We start from the raw sequence: 16749 nt of genomic DNA on the forward strand, positions 1-16749 counted from the left end.
CTGGCTTTGAACTATGATCCTCAGATCTCAGCCACCTGAGTAGTTAGGATCACTGGCATGAGTCACTAGCACCTGATTAGAATAGTAGTAGTAGTTGTTGTTGTTGTTGTTCAGAATAGTTATTTTATAATCCAACTTCTAAGTCATTTCAAAGATTTCCAAATGGTTGCCTTGCTTAGAAATATCTCAAAAGGATGTTGAAGAAAGAATTGTTTGCCTTTTTCATTGGTTCTGTTCTGGCAGGAAAAGCAAATTATAAAAACAAATCTAATTTGCCACAGGAGAAATCATGAGATGCTATTTCATCCCACCAAATACCTCAAATATGGTAAGATGAACCACCGACAAGAATTCACACATAAGATGGGTGCTGGTGGCTCATGCCAGTAATCCTAGCTATTCAGAAGGCTGAGATCTGAGGATCACGCACGTGTGTGTGTGTGTGTGTGTGTGTGTGTGTGTGTGTGCAGGTCCTTGGGCTTGAACTCAGGGCCTGGGCACTGTCTCTGCGTTTCTTTTCCTCAAGGCTAGCACCCTACTATTGCAGCCACAAGACCGCTTCTTGCCTTTTCTGCTTATGTGGTACTGAGGAATTGAACCAGGGCTTTGTAGGCACTCTACCATTAAGCCACATTCGCAGCCCTTCATGAGACTCTTATCTTTGGTTAACTGCCAAAAAGCCAGATGCAGTGCTGTGGCTTAAGTATTCAAGGCAGAATGCTATCCTTGAGCAAAAAAATCTCAGGAACAAGCTTAGGCCCAGAATTCAAGCCCAAGGACTAGCACAAAAACAAAGAATTTACATGATCTATAAGAAGAGAGAGACCAGTGGGGATGGTATGCTTTGTAACACAATGTTCAATAGCTAATAAAGACGATGGTGTACAAATCCCACAGCCCAATAATTCTACTGCTGAGAAGTACTCACAAATATTTCCAAATGTGTTCATAAAGTGATATTTGCAAGAATATTTAAAGCAGCATTGTTTTGAGTGGCACAGAAAGTATGGGACAGTGAACATCATTATAAGCAAGTGGGGTGGGTCTCCTTCTTTGAACCCAGGTCTTTGTGCATGCTAGTCAAGCACTCTTCCACTAAGCCAAACTCCCAGCCACTGGATCTCCTTTGACTTACTCATGCATTGAAAGAGCAAAAAGACCAGACATGGTGGCTCATACCTATAATCCTAGCTATTCAGGAGGATGAGAGCTGAGGATCATAATTCAAAGCTAGCCTGAGCAGGAAAGTCTGCTAGCCTCGCATATCCAATTTGCTACCCAAAAGCTAGAAGAGGAACTGGCTTTTAAGTGGCACAGCACTAGTCTTGAGCACAAAAGCTTGGGGACAGCACCTTGGTCCTGGGTTCAAGCCCCAGGACTGGCATAAAAGCAAAAAAGAAAAAAAAAAAAGAAAAGACGAAAGAAACAAGGCTGCCTCTGAGTTTAAAAGACTGCATGGTTGGTTCAATTAAAACAAATGTACTGTGGATTTTTAACCTTCTCTCCCACTCCCCCTGTGGGCACATAATGAGGCTTGGATCTTGTGTGTTCTTCAAAGCTAGGACGATGGCCTGAATTACCTGTCCCCAGAGACCAGGCCAGTAGCATAGATACAGTGACACCAGCACAGAGGCAATGCCTTACTTCCTTCCACAAGGCCCCACATCTGCTCTACTGTCCTTAGGACCCTGGCTTTGATCCCATATAGCAAGGCTCATGTCTTTCCTTTGCTCCTATTATGTTCACTATAGGAACTCCACCATGTGGGCGCCACGGGTTGGGTGATTTTGTTTGATTCCTAAGAAATGAGTGTCCAAAAGCGCATACCACGCCCAGTGATCTTCCCATCAGGGCAGTGATTGCTTACACACCTCACAAGACCCTGTCGTCCTGCAGTCTTACACCTGTCCTCTGTTGGTCCATGGAAACTCACAAACAAACCCTCAGGGCTGAAGGACTCACACTTCATATCCCCCACCCCCCACTTTCTCCAGAGTGTGGAACGTTCATGTCTTTTTGGAGAACCCCTGGAAAAACAGATCAGTTTTTCTTCTCTGCCTATTAGTAACAGCTAGTTTGAAATGCTATTTAAATCTTCTATTGTTATTTGAACTTTTGGTGGATTATGTCTGCCCAGCTGAGCTTCTCTGGGGTGGCTGCACAGGAACTACATCCTACATGAGCTTTTGTTGTTTTGTTTTGTTTTTTCCCCAAGACTAGTGCTCTGCCACTTTGAGCCACAACGTCACTTCCCATTTTTTGGTAGTTCATTCTAGATGATAGTCTCATGAACTTTTCTGCCCAGGTTGGTTTTGAACTACAATGCTCAGATCTCAGCCCCCTGAGTAGTTAGGATTACAGGTGCAAGTCACCAGCCTGGCTCATTTGCCTTTTATTTGTCTGGTTTGGAAAGTCTCCTTTCCTTAATTATCAAGTTGTTTGGATCAATGACATATTGGTGGGTAATCCAAAGTGCCACTCTGGCGCTGGCTTGAAAGACTATCCCAGGTCATCCCTGCAGGGCAGGCAGGGGTACTCACACATCCATTCATCCACAGCAGAAGACACACATCCTAATATTACATTTTTTTTCCTTGAACTCAGAGCCTGGGTGCTGTCCCTGAGCTTTTATGCTCAAGCCTAACCACGTGAGCCACAGCTCCACTTCTGGCTACTTGCTGGTTAGTGGGACATAAAGTCTAAGGTTTTCCTGCCAGGCTGGCTTTGAATTTCAACCTTCATATCTCAGACTCTTGAGTGGTTGGGATTATAGGCACTTAATATTACTTTTATTAACATCTATATTTGCCAACTTCTCTTTTTAACATGAGAGAGAACACATCACCAAATGTTAAAAAGTGAATCTACCAAATGCAATGGCAAGCACAGAACAACACATGTAAATGTATGAACATATATATGTATATATATACACACATGCGTTTGTATGTATGTATTCTCAGGGCTGTAATCCTAGCTATTCAGGAGGATAAAATCTGAGGATCTCAGTTTAAAGCCAACTTGGGTAGGAAAGTCCTTGACATTTATCTCCAATTAACCACCAGAAAAGCTGGAAATGGAATTGAGGTTCAAGTAGTAGAGTGCTAGCCTTGTGCATAAAAGCTCAGGGACAGTGCTCAGGCCCCGGGTTAAAATCTCAGGACTGGCATGCACATGCACACACACACACTATCACAAACTCTACATATACTCCCAGATATTCTTAGGGCCCACATAGAGGCAAGGCTAGCTGTGAGCCTTGGAGGGCATATCCTGAATATATGTCCAGTTGAAAAGTTAGGAAAATGAGGGCATGGAGGAAAGTGTCAGCCCCTACCCACTGCCTTTTCCTCATCCACACAGGGGAAGCTGGACTCCTCTGCCCACCCTGGGAGTCTCAGAGATACTCTTTTATTTGGAACAACAACTTGGGAGTTCAGTACATTAATTTTATAGCTATTTTAAAAGATCAGGGGAGGACTTCTGAGCCCTTCCAGAGATAATTAAAAATGAGAGAGAAAGGGGGGGGGGAAAGACATCTGAAATAAACAAATAGAACAAGCTGAAGGCAGCAGGGGTTTGTGAATAGCATCTTCCCGGTTAAACAATTTTAAGAATTCCATAATGCGAATGCAACCCCCACACATTCTCTCCCACACAAACATGCTCATTATTTAAGCCACTCTGAAGAGCTGCAGTCTGCCTTTCCCTCGCTAGTGACATCACTCAGACAAGACATCATTTGACCAAAGCATCAAGGAGCAGACAGCTGACCACTAACCAGCAAAGGTACACATATCCTGTATATCCCAATCATCTAGCTTAATAAAATTCCCAAAGATCTGATGTGTGACAGCAAGACCCAGTGATAGATGAGCAAGGACTAAGAACTCTGGGCTATCTGGATGTCCTGTCTAGCAGGACATTCTCAGTGACCTTCAACCTGTTATTACAGAAGGAAGTCAGGATGTTCCAGGCATCAGTGGCTTGGAATCCTAGCTACTCAAGAGGCTGAGATCTAGATCCAGATTCAAAGTCAGCCGATGGCAGGAAATTCTGAGGACCCTTACCTCCAATTAATCAGTAAAGTGCCAAAAGTAGAACTGTGGATCAAGTGGCAGAGCAAAAAATAATAATAAAAAGCTAAAGGGCAGGACCGGGAGTTTGGCCTAGTGGTGGACTGCTTGCCTAGCATGCATGAAGACCCAGGCTTGATTCCTCGGTACCACATACATAAAAAAAAGCTGGAAGTGGTGCTGAGGCTCAAGTGGTAGAGCTCTAGCCTTGAGAAAGACCAAGGACAGTGCTCAGGCCCTGAGCTCAAGCCCAGGACTGGCAAAAAAACAAAAAAACAGCTCAGGGACAGAGCCTAGGCCCAGAGTTCAAGCCCCATGACCCACAAAAATAAATAAAATGGGAGCCAAAAAAACCCCTAACATAAACAAACAATAACCTGAGAGTCCGTATCAGCCCAGTCATACGTCTATCATCAAAAACAACAACAAAAAATGTTAATAAAATATTTTATTTTTTAAAAAAGGATTTGGATATGTGAATTAATGCACCTTCTATCTGGCAAATATCATGTAACCCTTTTATTAATTACAATAAAAAATATATGGAAAAATAAATAAATATATTTAAAATAAAAAAAATAAAAAAGGATTTGGAGTCTAGGAGTGTGGCCTAGTGGTAGAGTGCTTGCCTAGCATGCACCAAGCCCTGGTTTCGATTCCTCAGTACCACATACACAGAAAAAGCCAGAAGTGGTGCTGTGGCACAAGTGGTAGAGTGCTAGCCTTGAGCAAAAGATGCTCCAGGATATGCCCAAGCCCTGAGTTCAAGCCCCAGGACTGGCTAAATAAATAAATAAGTAGACAGAGGGTCTAGAAGAATTATGAGTGTGTGGGATTGGGAGAGATGGGGAGAACAATGGAAAGGGCAACACTGATCCAGATGCATTGTCCTCATAGACTGACACACTGAATGGTTAACCTGCCTTTGTACAACTACTTCAAGATAATGAAAAGATATCATTGTTTAAAAAGTGAAGAGTGATAAAAAGACAGGACCAACTGGGAGAGAGTGAGGGAAGGAGTGACATTGCCCAAAAAGAGATGTACTCTTTATCTGACTTATGTAACTATACATCACCTTTATAATAACAATTTTAAATTTTTAAGGAAAAAAAAGGCAGCACCAGGCAGGTGAAGGGAAATGACAGCAGGCCAGCAGGTGGTGGGTAGAGGAAGGGGAGGCAGTACAGCACAGCCCAGAGGAGAAAGAGGTCAGACAATAAGTAGAACTGGTGGTTAGGGACTCTGCAGGAAGAAGTGAGCTTGCAGAAAGACTTTTCTTACATTGAGCTGCTCACTTGGGGTGTGAAAAACTAGACAGGCCATTTTTAATACACTGTTAGATTTTCTTTTCTCCATGTATGTGTGTGTGTGCCAGTACTGACGCTTGAACTCAGGGCCTGGGCTCTGTCCTTAAACTTCCTTAGCTCAAGGCTGGTGTCCTACCACTTGAGCCACAGCTCTACTTCTAGCTTTTTGGAGGTTAGACTTTCCTGCCTGGGTGTAGCTTTGAACCAAAATCCTCACATCTCAGCCCCCTGAGTATCTAGGATTACAGACATGAGCCATCAGTGCCAAGCTTACTCTATTTTTTTCAATTAAATAAGTTCATTTTTATGTCTGGATATCTACACAAAATGAAGATGCTATTAGGAAAAATCATCTCTTGCCCTTACAACATTGAAATCAGCCTTTTAACAATATCCACTGCTTTACTAAAAGGTCCTGTTTTCAGCCTGGATCTCAGGAAGCTCGCAGGTAGTGCTAGGTCATCCTGTACACTGGCTGAGTGATTTAACCAAATCCTTGAATCCAGAGAGCAAATATTCAGAGTCTCTCCAGTGCTGAGCAATACACAGCCCCCGCATCAGAGGAGATCCAACTTCATCAACAAACAACATCAGCCAGGCACCATGCAGGAGTGGAGAGGCTGGGAAAGAACCAAGCCTGCAGGGTACCAGGCAGAACACAGAGTCCATTTGCACTTGGCCATCAGGAAAAACAACATTTGAAGAGCAGATATTTGCATCAAATCTGCCAGAATGTGGACTAAGGGAAGCTAGAGCAGCATGAGGAACAACAGAGGGGGACAGGAAGCAGAGCCAAGTGACAAGGAGCCAGCAAGTAAGGTGCTGTGGCTCATGCCTGTCATCCTAGCTACTCAGGAGGCTGAGAGCTGAGAATCTCAGTTCAAAACCCAGCCTGGGCAGGGAAATCCATGAGACTCTCATCTTCAATTAACCACTAGAAAACCAGAAGTGGTGCTGGGGCTTAATGTGGTAGAACACTACCTTTGAGCAAAAGAGCTCAGGGACTATGCCCAGGGCATGAGTTCAAGCCCCACCACAGACACCCCACCCCCACCCCCAGGAAAAAGAAAAACAGAGGAAGAGGGATGGCAATGGTACCCTGCAGTAGAGCACTGGCTTGGCAGGCACAAGGCCCCAAACTACATCCTCAATACTGAAAAACACAACACACACACACACACACACACACACACACACACACACACAAGCAGGAGAAACAGGAGGCAAGAGAAAGAAGGAAGAAATTGAGAACATGCAGGAAGAGCCTCAGCACTCAGTGACCAAGGGATGTGGGTGTGTGAAGAGCAGTCATCAGCACAACCCACCGCGTGGAAGCGTGGGCTGCAGAGAACCGGGGTGACAGCCCTGAACCCAGGAACTGCCAAGTAGAGGACATGCCAGCCAGCCCAGAGGGCAGCCTTCCAAAGCATTCCAGTCAAGAGAGACAGATCAACGAAGGAGCCACTCCCAAAGGAACAGAGGTGAAAGAGAGTGAGCTGGGAAGCAGAGGGCAGGAGGACTGGGAGTTGACAGTGTGGGCTTCATAGTAAGTCCTCATCTCGTAAATAAGTGGACAGCCAGGCCTTGGTGGTTCATGCCTGTAAATCCTAGCTACTCAACACGCTGAGATCTGAGTATGAGGATTCAAAGTCAGCCCAGGCAAGAAAGTTCAGAGGACTCTTATCTCCAGTTTACCAACAAATCCTGGAAATAAAGACCTGCACCTGCCTCAAGGGGTGGAAAGCACCAGCCCGGAGCAAAAAAGCTAAGGGATAATGCCTAAGCCCTGAGTTCAAGCCCCGGGACCAATAAATAAATAGGTTGAAGGAAGGAATGAAGGAACGAAAGAAGAAAGGGAAAGGGTCACAAAGCTAAAGCAATGTTGGATCCAGAAGAAAAGCTTTGTTTTGTTTTTAAACATATAAAGGATGTTATTAGGACAATTGGTGACACCTGAATAAAGACTATAGCCTCTGCGATAGCATTGATTCAATGTTAATTTAATGCTTTTGACATCTATTGTACAAAAGCAAGTACTTTTAGGAAGGAGATGTATACTTAATCATTTAGAGTAAGAGTATATTATGTCTTCATTATTCTGAAATAGTTCAGAAAAATTACTATATATATGTACACACATTTATATATGTGTGTACATTACACATATATATGCATACATTGATATATGTATATACTCTTCCCATATTGATAGAGTGAGAAAGATAAAAAATTATATAGAGAATTAAGTGGAAAGACATGTTAGAATTATTCAAGTTATTTCTAAAACTTCTGCAAATCCTCATTCTTTGAGAGCTGATAGTTAAGAAAGGGAGACACACTGATGAAGGCAGCCCAGGTGAAAAGAAAGTCAAGATTCCCAGTTGTACACTGAATGAAATCTGGGAAGAAGTTAGGAGGAAGCCAAGCAAACCAGAGTTGAAGGCTCTCCAAGGTCAGATGGGCAGCCAGAATCCTTTCTCAACTTCACTCCATACAAACAACAACTCCCCTAAATCATTCTATCTTCCCTCAACTTCAGTCTCTTCACCATAAGTAACAGCCCTCAAGCGGAGCACCAGTAGCTCATGCCCATAATTCTAGCTGCTCGGGAGGCTGAAGTCTGAGGACGGCAGTTCAACGCCAGCCCAAGCAGAAACATATCTATGAAACTTTTCTTTGCCAGTCCTGGGACTTGAACTCAGGACCTGAGCACTGTCCTTGGGCTTTCTCAAGGCTAGATAGAGATCTACCACTTGAGCCACAACACCACTTCCAGCTTTTTCTGTGTATGTGGTATGGAGGAATCACACCTGGGTCTTTGTGGATGCTAAGCAAGCACTCTACCACTAGGCCAAACTCCCAGTCCTTCTGTGAAACTTTTTTTTTTTTGCCATTCCTGGGCTTGAGCTCAGGTCCTGAGCACTGTCCTTGGCTAGACCTCTACCACTTGAGCCTCAGCACCACTTCCGGCTTTTTCTAAGTGTGTGGTACCAAGGAATGGAACCTGGGTCTTCATGCTAGGCAAGCACTCTACCATTAGGCCAAACTCCCGGCCCCCTCTGTGAAACTTTTATCTCCAGTTAACCAGCAAAAAGCCAGAAGTGGAGCTGTGACTCAAGTTATAGAGCACGAACCTTGAGTGAAAAAGCTAAAGTTCCCCCAGAACCACACACACACCTCCACACACAGAGCCCCCAGAGAAATTAAAGACAGAACAAATTTGCAGTGGGACCAGTTGGAAGATGTTGAAAGACTTTCTTGAGCCATGGAGGCAGCATGTGGAGATGATGAGGGTGAGTTTGGCTATAGGGCTAAGAAGCTAATGTGTTACAACAAAGATTCCAGATTCTGTACGCTCCAAGTACAGACCCGGAGCAGGAAAGGGCTCTGTGGGTAAGAGACTCCAGTCCTTAGTGATGGTGAAAATAAGCCACAGTAAGATGGAAAGACTCAACCAAACAGGCAGACGTCCAAGCTCTCTATCTCAAGAGTGGAAACATCTCCATCCCACGCTGAGCTCATGGGAGATCTTCGTGGTTGACGTAAAATGAAAATGGAGCCATCGGAGCAGATGTCGACCATTTTCAAGGTCAGGGAACGAAGAGAGCAGGGACAGAAACTCCAATGTTGCTAGCAAGAGGCAAGCATCAGAATGGCCTGTGGGCGCTGGGCACAGGTGCCAATACCTACAGATCTAGCTGCTCAGGAAGCGGAGACCTGAAGAATGGAGTGTCAAAGCCATTCTAGGCAGAAAAACTTGCAAGATTCCCACCTTCAATTAACCAGCCAAAAACAGGTTGGAAGCATGGCCCAAGGAGTAAAGCACCAGCCAAGCAAGCTGAGCAAGTGTGAGGCCCTGACCTTAAACCTCAACACTGACCATAAAAAAAAAAAAAAAAAATTACCCAAGGAGCCATTTTTTCTCTCTTCCTCCTGTCTTCCTGTCTGCCTTGCTATTTCTTCTTTTGGGGATTTGTTTTTTAAATAAGAATTTTTTTTTAAGATCTCGCCCCCCCCCCACCGTGTGTTTGTGCGTGTGCACGAGTGCATGCACTCACACGCACCAAAGCTTGGGTTCTACCACTTGAGCCACAGATCTACGTCTAGCTTTTTGCTGGTTAACTGGCGGTAAGTGTTTCATGGACTTCCCTGCCTCTGATGGCTTCTAACCACAGCCCTCAGATCTCAACCTCTTGAGTGCCTAGGATCACAGGTGTGAACCACCAGCTCTGGGCCTTAAAATTGATTTCTTACTTCAAGAGCAAGCTGCTTAGAAAGAGAGCTCCTACAGATTTCATGTCCAGTATCCTTTTAGATTATGCCTATGAAGTAATTTCCAGCCCTTGCAGGCAGACTTCAGAGTGCGCATGTGTGCACATATATGCGTGCGCGCGCGCGCGCACACACACACACACACACACACACACACACACCCTCAGGCACATTGAAGAAATGACTCACTTAATTTGCTGCTGCCTGCCACTACGGGGTTTCGATTTTTACCTGTTCAGACACAAAGTTTCCTATGAGATCAGCGGCAGGAAACAAGCACTTCAAGAACAGTCGCCCTGATTTTGTTCAGGACTTTAGGGCACCAACGTTTGCATCTTCAGAAGCCACTCTTGACCATCCACCCAGCCTCCTTCTCTCCGTTACCCACCCCCCCGCCCCCGGCCCATAGTAACCTTTCTTGCTACTTTGCACGCCAGTTAATGGAAGCACCTTGCAGAATAAACAAACATGGGTAAGTCTTCCTTATCTCCACTTCCCGCACAAGGGGGGGGGGGCTTTCCCCACTTGCAATACAAAAGAAGAAAACACGCAAAAGCAACTGCGAAGAACGCGAGGAGCAGAAGGGTTCACCTGCCCAAGGTCAGCGTGTGGTGGGCGCCCAGGCTGACTCCCCCTTTCTCGGCAGCCCCCCCGGGGGGTGGGCTCCCCGCTTCTGCTGGCACGCCACGCCGCCCCCGCCACCACGCGACGCCAGGTGCGCTCCCGGCCCAACTTCAGCCCTCGGCGGCGGCGTCAGCGTGCGGTTAACCCTCTCGTGGGCAGCCGATGTCACGCGGGACCCGGGGAGCCCCGCGTGGGCCCCGTCCCCGTTCCCCGTCCACCTCCCCACCCCACCCCGACAACCCCGCGCCCATCTATCTACGGAGGGGCGGCTCCAAGGTCACCAGCCGTCGGCAGGATGCCCAGTCGAGGGGCGCAGGGCGCAGCACTCACCGGCCCCAGGGGTGGGCGCACTTGGGGTACCCATGTCCTCGCCCCGCGGCTCTGGGTGCGTTGGCCGGGCTGGCGCGGGCGGGCGGGCGGGCTGTGCGGGGCACCCGGGTGCGGTGCCCGCGCCGCGGGGAGCTCCGTCCAATCAGCGCGCGTCTGGGTTCCCGGCTCCTCCAGGAAGGGAGGGGGGAGGCGGGAAGAGGGGAGGGGGAGGAGGGAGAAGGGGAGGGAGGGGAAAGGGCGGGGAGGGGGAGGGGAGACGAAGTGTGGGGGGGGAGAAAGAAGACCAGAGGGGAGGGAAGGAGGGAGGGGAATGGAGGGGGAAAGGTGGGAGGGGGCGGCGGGGGAGGGGAAGGGTCTCGGGCCGCCCGTCTTCCGGGCGCGTTGCCTGGACGCGGTTGCCGTGGCAGCGGAGCTGGAGGCTTTCCCCGCGCTCCGGCGCCCGGCCCGGCGCCGCCCCAGCCTCCACCGCGTTCCCACACCCCAAAAATAGCCTCTCGGCGGCGGAGGCAACGCTGCTGGTTCCCCGCACAGCTCGCGTCCTCCCCCCCCGCCCCGCCCCACCGCCGCCTCGCTCCCTCCCTCCTACCCTCTGCACCCCGGAGTTGGTGGGCGGGGATTTCGCTTTTATTGGAAAAATAAATCCTGTCGTAAGTCTGGGTGACTGGATGGCCGAGGGAAGGGTGGAGATGATGCCTGGGAAGGGTCGTCGCCAGAGGGGCTGGGGCGGGGAGGTTTGCCCTTGACCTCCCTCCCAGTATCCCTAGCACCCCCTAATTTACTAAAGCAAGGCGCCTCCTCCCCACCCACCCCCGTCCCCCTGAGGGTGCGGACGCAGCACCTGTGCAGGTGAAGGGCGCCAAGCATCCCCTCGCCCATCACCCCTGCCCCGGGGGCCCCCAAGACGGGGCTTGAGCGACAGACAGGGCGCCCAGAAAGGACGCTGCTGCACCCCACTTCTTCCCCAGCCCTTCCCGCGCCCCTCCCGCCTCCCCGGGAGTCAGCCCTCAGTTTCCCCTCTCCACCTCGCTCTCCCCGTGTGTGAAGTCACCTAGAATTTTGCTTCCTCTCTGTGGGCGGGATTTAAGGGGAGTTGGGGAGCACCCCACCTTGGCCCGCCTCCTGGATCTGGCTCATACCTCACAATCCGGTGCAGGGCAAGTTGTGGTCTGGTTCCCCATCTGCCTGCGTCCCTCCAACCCAGGGAAAGAAACGTGACGCGGTAAGAAGGTGGGGGGGGGGGGGCTATGGAGTCAGGGTTGCGGTCCTCACCCCGGCAGTCTTCTGTGTGCGGCATTCAGTGGCGATTCCTCCAGTGTAGCTTCAAATAATATCTCCTCCCACAAAGGGCGAATGCATATGTCCTTACTGTGTGTACGGGTAAGTATCTCTCTTATGCCTGCCAAGGGATTAGCTCTCAGACACAATGAAACGCGCGCGCACGCACACACACACACACACACACGCACCAACAACCAGCCAGGCACTGTTAGCTCAAAATCTATAATCCTAGCTCCTCAGGAGGCTGAGATAGGAGGATGACCCTTTGAAGCCAGCACATAGACAGGAAAGTCTGTGAGATCTTTACCTCCAATGAACCACCAAAACTGCTGGAGGTGGACCCGTGGCTCAAGTGGTAGAGTACCAGCCTAGAGTGAAAAAGCTCAGAGACAGAGCCCAGGCCCTGAGTTCCAGCCCTAGGACCAGTGCGCGCGCACGCGCGCGCACACACACACACACACACACACACACACACACACCACTCTTCTCCCCTGGGAACTTACAGACTGACATATGTTAATCTATTTGATGATGAAAGCATGTCATACTGCCTGCTGTGACCAACAGTCAAGGTCTTACATCCTGTGATCTGGAGATGTGGCCTGACACACCCCTTTTCCCTGCATAAAATAATGCCATGATTGAGTTTTCCCCTCTACTCTCCATTAGATTTCCATGGCCTGACACATGATGTGTGCTCTGCAATATACTCAATTGCATTTTCTGTCTCAGTAATGACAGGCTCACTGAGTTTCTCCATGACTTTCTGCCACTCAAAACACATTTGAAAAAGAAGCATTGTCTGGGAGCACACAGGTAAGCAGAAAGCACTCATCCAAAACGTTGGCCTATCATGCAAAGTTCCTTAAAAGGTTTAAATTGCTACCATTTCCTGTTTTCACATAGGCTTATACATTTCAGATGGACACCTGACAGACCTCTGTGACTCATTTCTCTCTCCTTTCTACTCCACATTCTAACCCTGGGTCCATCCTGACAGCAGCCCTTTGGGTCAAAAGCAAGATGCATATGTACTCTTGGCTTCCCAGAAAGGTGACTCTTTATGCTCCTCTCTCTTCCTATTCTGTTCATCCCTAAAGCATAGCTTAGGTACTGTGTGTGTGTGTGTGTGTGTGTGTGTGTGTGTGTGTGTGTGTGTGTGTGTGCAAGTGCAGGGACTAGGATTTGCCTGGGCACTGTCCCTGAGAATTTTCACTCAAGGCCAGCTCTTTAGCCTCAGCAGTACTTCTGGCATTTTGGTGGTTAACTGATAATGAGACTCTCATGGACTTTGAACTTAAATCCCAGCCTTCTGAGTAGCTAGGATTTTAGGCATGAGTCACCAGTTCCCAGCAGATTGGATATTTTATTTCCTACTCACAGGTAAGGAAGAGGAAGATCTAGAAGGTAAGAGGCTCTGATCACATGCATACACCCTTCTATTTAAGCTTTTACTTCCTTTCTAAAAAATTACAGCAAGGCACCAATGCATCACACCTATAGTCCTAGCTACTCAGGAAGCTGAGATTTAAGGACCAAAGGTTCAAAGACAGACAAGGCAGTAAAGTCTATGAAATTGTATCTCCAGTTGCAAACAAAGTTAATTATATATCTTCAGTCCACCAGCAAAATGGCAGAGAGTAAACAGGGCACATCGAGGAGAAGGCTGACATCTGGATTTGAAGCTGTCAGGAAACTCTGTGACTTTTATGTCCAATCAAGTACCAAAAAGCTGAAAGTGGAGCTGTGGCTCAATTGGTCAAGTGCCAGCCTTAAGTGAAAATGCTAAGGAACATGCCTTGGCTATGAGTTCAAGCCCTAGCACTCGCACAAAAATGAAAGAGAGAAAAGAAAGAAAGAAAGAAAGAAAGAAAGAAAGAAAGAAAGAAAGAAAGAAAGAGGCCACAGAAGCTATGTACTTGATGAATCCGGGTTCCAGCCTCCCTACTTGCACTGTGAAGTGAAATGTTCATCCTCCTAGGGCCATGGCTGAGGAAGAATGTCACCAGCCATGCGATCAGTGTTTGCCACCTCAAGATTGAAGCTTAGTCCCTGCTTTCAGTATTTTGGTAGCAGCTGCTTCTTATTCCTCCTCCTCCTCCTCCTCCTCCTCCTCCTCCTCCTCCTCTTCCTCCTCCTCCTCCTCCTCTTCCTCTTCTCCTCTTCTTCTTCCTCCTCCTCATCATCTTCCTTCTCCTCCTCTTCTTCCTCCTCCTCTTTCTCCTCTTCCTCCTCCTCCTCCTCTTCCTCCCCTTTCTCCTCCTCCTCCTCCTTCTTTGTCAGTTCTGAGGCTTGAACTTAGGGCCTAGGCACTATTCTTGAGCTTCTTTTGCTCAAAGTTATCACTCTACCACTTGAACCACAGTGCTACTTCCTGCTTCTTCTGTTGTATTTGGTACTGATGATTCAAATCCACAGCTTCATGCATGTCAGGCAAGCACTCTCCCACTAAGCCTCATTCCCGGCCTCTGGCTGGTTCTTAATAAAGGAAGATTCTAAAGCATCACCACAACCCAAAAGATCAACTCCTCTGTGTTTTGGGGACGTGAAAGCCAGATTCTGTCTAGTGTGTGAACTCTGGGCACTGTCCCTGAACCCTTTTGCCTAAGACTAGCACTCTACTACTTGAGCCACAGCTCCACCTCTGGCTTTTTGATAGTTGGTTGGAGATAAGCATCTCCTAGACTTTCCTGTCCAGGCTGGCTTGCCTTCTCAGATCTCATCTTCCTGAGTAGCTAGGATTATAGGCATGAGCCCCAGTTCTTTTCTATTTATTTTCTTTTATTTCTTTGTGGTACAGGGGTTCAAATCAGAGATTTTGTGCATGGGAGGCAAATGCTTCTGCACTGTGCAGAATCCTCAGCCCTTCATCAACTGCCAAGTTCTCCTGCTACCTGCCTACCCGATTCTCAGCCTCAGGGGTGGGCCAGGTCCTGGCTAAGGACCTCTGCCCAAATATCTTACATCAAAACATGAAGTTTAGGGCCAGGAGTTTGGCCTAGTGGTTAAAGTGCTTGCCTAGCATGCATGAAGACCCTGGTTCGATTCCTCGGTACCACATACATAGAAAAAAGCTGCAAGTGGTGCTGAGGCTCAAGTGGTAGAGCTCTAGCCTTGAGAAAGTCCAAGGACAGTGCTCAGGCCCTGAGCTCAAGCCCAGGACTGGCAAAAAAAAAAAACAAAAAACAAAAAAAACATGAAGTTTAGCGCTTCCTACCCTGTTTTTTTTTTTTTTTTTCTAAATTCAGTCAGAAGCATGAGAGCCTAATGAATCCTGGCTCAATGACTTTATTTTATACTTGGAAATAGAATTTGTTGAATTTGGTACTTAACAGTCTGTGAATTCTCTTTCAAAGAGGTCTGGGTGACATATAAGTTATTGCCAAAATTGGTTGGAAGTGTTTAAAACCCAAGCATCTGCTTAAACCTCCCTGTGGTTTCTTATCTCAAAACCTAAACTCCAAGCTGGAGGCCAGTGGCTCACAGCTGAAATCCCAGCTACTTGGAAGGCTGAGATGTGAGGATCTCAGTTCAAAGTCAGCCCTGGGCTGGAAAGTCAGGTAGGCTCTTGTCTCAAATTAACTACCAAAAAGCTGGAAGAATAGCTGTGGCTCAAGTGGGAGAGCACTGAATCTTGAGCCAAATAAAGCTCAGGAACAGTGCCCAGACTTGGAGTTCAAGTCACCAGACTGGCATTAAAAAGAAAGAAGAAAAGAAAATAGAACAAGGGGCTGGGAGTTTGGCCTGGTGGTAGAATGCTTGCCTAGCATGCACGAAGACCCAGGTTCGATTCCTCAGTGCCACATACATAGAAAAAAGCCGGGAGTGGTGCTGAGGCTTAAGTGGTAGAGTGCTAGCCTTGAGAAAGTCCAAGGACAGTGCTCAGGCCCTGAGCCCAAGCCCAGGACCGGCAAAAAAAAAAAAAAAAAGAAAATAGAAACTCAGGAGAGGTCCCATAAGGAAGACGAAGATGGCAGAAGCAGAAGCCGTACCAAGGAGAGTTCCCAGCCGGCCACTACTCCCAGGGAACCTATCTGCCTTATGGCTTCTTTCCCCAGCGTGTTGTAAGCATCAAGGACAAGTTCAGAGCCTTTGTGATGTTCTGTGATGGTCCCCCTCGCAGGTGTAGCCACAGTCTCAGGGACTCTTGGTTGGTTTACTGAGCTCCAGTTCCTTGGAGAGCATAATGGCTCCAGAGGTGTCATTTCTCATCCTGAGCCTGGGCCCCACTTCTGGAGTAGGAAGGAAGAAACAGGACTTTCACTGTGGGCCTACACAATCCGGACCTGCATTTTAGTAAGATTCCCTGTAAAAATATTGGCCTAGGCCTATCTCACACCTCCATTTGTGAATAATGAACAATAGTTACTTCAGCCAGAAAGAACACTGTTCCTCACGATGAGTTACGATGAGTTCCTTGATGGCATAACGTGTATCATTCCAGCTTAGAATGCACAAAACCCACCTACAGGCAACCATTTCGGAATGTCTCCTGTCCCTAAGATACAGGCAGGATGTGATGTTCATCTCATGTTCTTGCCATTTCTCCCTATTTATTCTGTTACACTAAAGTAAATCTTGGGGGGGGGGAGGAGGAAAAAAGGAAAGAAGGAAGGAAGGGGAGAAGGAAGAGAAGAGGACCTGGAGACAGTATAGGAAGAGGAGGAGGAGGAGAAGATAAAGAACTAAGAGGAAGGGGAAGTAGAAGTGGAGAAGGAGGAAGAGGAGGAGGAGGAGAGGAAGGAGCCAGACGCTGGTAGCTTATGCCTGTGATCCTAACCATTTAGCAAGTTGAGATCTGAGGATCACAGTTCAAAGCCAGCCCAGGCTGTGAGAGTATTATCTCCAATCAACCATCT

At 47.7% G+C, this 16749-nt stretch overlaps 1 protein-coding gene across 4 annotated transcripts in view; it reads right to left on the minus strand.

Annotated features, from left to right (window-relative positions):
• The window catches only part of Fam81a (family with sequence similarity 81 member A), a 37118-nt gene extending 25152 nt beyond the window's left edge, over positions 1-11966 (minus strand). For 2 of the 4 annotated variants that reach the window (XM_090358284.1, XM_090358288.1), the window contains exon 1: positions 10613-10818. The gene's annotated coding sequence lies outside the window, so the exon portion shown is untranslated. Of the gene's footprint in view, positions 1-9847; positions 9867-10612; positions 10819-11881 lie in introns of those variants that run through there. The other 2 variants (XM_090358287.1, XM_090358285.1) reach the window with 2 other exon arrangements.
• Between the last annotated feature and the right edge of the window lie 4783 nt (positions 11967-16749).

Source organism: Megascapheus bottae, chromosome 25 (genome assembly GCF_031878675.1).
Source record: "Megascapheus bottae isolate mThoBot1 chromosome 25, mThoBot2.hap1, whole genome shotgun sequence".
Classification (NCBI taxonomy): domain Eukaryota; kingdom Metazoa; phylum Chordata; class Mammalia; order Rodentia; family Geomyidae; genus Megascapheus; species Megascapheus bottae.